Raw genomic sequence first — 3447 nt, 5'->3', positions numbered from 1 at the left:
CATAAAGTGTCTCAACAATGAACATAGATAGTTTCCCATAAAAAAAAGATTATTTAAATGGGGTCTGATGGTGACACGGCCTGACTGTAAACCATAGTTTAAATTGTGTTGTATATTTACTGGACCAAACCCCTTCGCTCATCAGCACTGTCATAGCTTTGCATATGCGACGATTTAGCTCTTCTTGAAGCAATAAAAACAGCAGAAGTTCAAGACATATGTACTCATGAAAAGAGCCATATATGGCTTGCGAGCCCCAGGTTCCCAACCCCTGCTTTAGCGAGTCGAGAAGTCCAACTTCTTCCTCTGCCTTTTGGAGCATTATATTAACACGATGGCTTTTAGGATACTAAAAAGATGTGTGCGTATGTAATAAAATATACCGTAACATTATTGACACTGGCAGAAAATCGGCGGGGTGACTGTTTAGCCAGTCAGGATGCAAAACATAATGCGCAATGAAAATCTGCGAAGAAGCGAAACTGCAATAAGTAAGCTGCAACACTGCAAGGCATCAATGTACAGACTATGTGAATTGTTTATGCAATGTCCATAACATGGTTAAGTCACTGTGAAAATAAGTTATCACGATATTTATTTAAACCCTCACAAAGATAGATTCAGGGAGGTGAGGTTTCTTTTAACTTGATTGGGTGGAGCTTAATAGTTAAAGGCAAATAACTTGAAATAACTAAAGATTAGTGATTTTAGGACAGAACAAAAAGAAGTGAAATTGGGATTCTATTGTTGCATAAAAGCCGAAAAACTGAACACTTTCTTTGCTACACTTAAGACTGTCTGATACCAACCAATGCATCAAGCAGATGTATGAATTGTATTAATGTAGAAGAATTTATGAATAAGATTGAACTCAATTCTGGACAAATACACAATGCATGTAAGGTTTCCTTATGATGTATAACTTCCAATACCAATTCAAAGGGATACATAAAATAGTTAAGTCGGAATGTTTTTGTATTCAGCAGTTGAATATCCACATCAGTTATTGATGTAAATGCTGTCCATTATATAATACGAAAAAAATGCGTTTTTCTTTCTTCTCAGTTCAGGCTTGTCACAAATGTAATTTCCGCTCCTTTATAACGTTCCTTTTATCAAACCTTACAAGATAGAGGAAATGAACTAAGCAGTGTGGCCTTTTCCTATCTGCGAGACCCATGCATTTTGCTTTGAGATGAAAAATAGTCTGCGTCTGTTTGTTTCCAAGCAAGAAATGTGTTGCCTTGCTGCTGATTCAGGAGTTTTAATTGAATTTTTTTATTGAGGTTTGACAGTCATAGCTATTTCTGACATTGCTGTGGCTTTGTAAAATGCCTTTTCATTTGAAGACCTTCTTTTGCCATTGTTGTCAGGACAACAGCGGAAACACCACCCAATTGCATGATGTTTACCACAAGTTTTATTGAAAGAAAGAGGAAGTGCTGCGCCCACGATCCGGTGTTCACTGGACGCGGGAAGCAAGTTGCTCTCGGATTCGGACTGTGATCCGAACACGGAAGTGGATCTTCCGCAGCGAGCGATGGCGGGGTCAGGGACGGAAAAACTGGTCGGTATCCGGGACTGGGAGAGCAAAGCGTGATCGGGGTCGGAAATGAGTCGTAAGCCACAACAGGAGATTAGAGGTAGTCGGGGACAAAAAGAGGTCGTAAGCCGGGACGGGAGAGCAGACGTGGTCAGGATCAAAACAGGTCGTAGCCGGAGACAGACGGGAGCAAAAACAGGACAAGTGGGAGTCAGGGTCGAAAAAGGCTTGCCTAGAATACACTGAGGTTTGCAGACAGACTGACAACAGGGGACTGACAGGACTGGGTTCAAATAGTGACAGGGAGCCAATCAGAACCCGCGGCGGTTGGCGCCAAATGAGCGGGCCCAGGTGAATCTTATCAGTAATCATGACAATAGAATAAAAGATGTGCAAGTGGTATGCAAGTGTTTCTTTGTAAATAGAAAAAAAAGCCATTTCTAAATAGTATTTATTGTTTATTGGCTCATAAGTATGATATTTCTAAAATTGTTATATTAGAAATGGACCCTATAGTAACAGCCATTTTCACTGGATTATTATCTGTAGTGTCTCAGAAAGAGTCAACAACAGGAAAGCCTGTTGTGGAAGGCAAACAATAATCAGTGCTGGAGCAATAGTCAGGTGACAGCATGTTCTCCACATAGCTCGTAAAAGTTAATTAAAGAAAAAAGGAATTTTTATTGTGCTCGGTAGCTCAAGCACATGCTCTTGGCGTCTGCTTAATAACAGCCACTCCTGAAGCTACTGACAAGACTACAGCTGAATAATGACATACTACAGATGTGTGTACACCATGTAAGTGTGTTCTTTTTTTTTTTTTTAAGATTGTGGTTGCAGAATTCAATGTCACGTGTTCACTCAGCATTTTCAGCACAACCTAAACATTGGCGCAAAAATGCAAATTGATATGCTTATAACGGAATACATGTAATTACCATACAAAAAATCCAATTGTATTCCATTACAGTTACAGAAAACGACAATCAAATAATAGGTACATATAAATAAATAAAGGGATTACATTCCAGGATTACAATTTTATTTCAAAATACATTTATTTTACACACTTCAGGGAACCATGATGAAGTTCGATGTGCGTTTGGTTTTACGTCTTTTTACGCTTTCCTTTATTCACATTAGTTATTTTTACATTTGTTATGTCCAATTGCGCCTTCTGAGAATCTAAATGAACCGACTTTGAACCAAAAAACGATCGTTTTGGGATTGAGGGATCCCAGTTCGAATCATCGTGGCTGTGCGCAATTGAATATATTGCTGATTTTTGCTATCAAGAGACGGAATAAGAGCTTGCTCTGTCCACTCCACGCATCGGCCCGGTATTGCAGTACCTCCGGGAACGGTGCATTCGCAATGATCGCAGTAAGGCATTGAGGCTAGGACCTTAGCTCGGCCTTTTGGCTGAGAGTAAGTGTCCCGGCTCCTTGGCTTTGTAGCGTATTATGAGCTGACCGATAATGGATAATTAATAAAGAAAATAGAACAATAACCCTTAAAAACGTGCCTAAGTACAAAGGATGACTAAACGACCAAAAACAGAAAAATGTCATGTAATAAAAATGCAACAAACGAGACATCAACAAACAATGATGAACATGTAAATGAAATGATATGAAATTATATAAACAATTTAATGCCCGGGGGAGTTTAGAAAGTGAACACTTTGTGTGTTTAAAACAATATTGGGTTTTTAACATGCTCCTAATGTGAACGTTTTAATTTTGCTCAATACACTGTAATTAGGAGTTAAATTATTAACTCCTTTTGGTTGAACTATAAGTGATCTTGGATTGTTCTATTTCTTCTTCAAAGTTACATTGTCTATTTATCTTAAATTAAATTGACTAAATATATCTATATTCACTTCCTTTTATCTTATATTA

The 3447-nt window shown here is 38.4% G+C and overlaps 1 pseudogene; it reads left to right on the top strand.

Annotated features, from left to right (window-relative positions):
• The first annotated feature begins 2777 nt into the window (after positions 1-2777).
• Positions 2778-2917, top strand: LOC148367509 (U2 spliceosomal RNA; annotated as a pseudogene).
• The last annotated feature ends 530 nt before the right edge of the window (positions 2918-3447 follow it).

The sequence above is a fragment of the Urocampus carinirostris genome, chromosome 4 (genome assembly GCF_059441175.1).
Source record: "Urocampus carinirostris isolate Australia breed hairy pipefish chromosome 4, RoL_Ucar_1.0, whole genome shotgun sequence".
NCBI lineage: Eukaryota > Metazoa > Chordata > Actinopteri > Syngnathiformes > Syngnathidae > Urocampus > Urocampus carinirostris.
The sequence above is the reverse complement of the archived record's forward strand: the minus strand, read 5'-3'. Positions and strand labels throughout refer to the sequence as shown.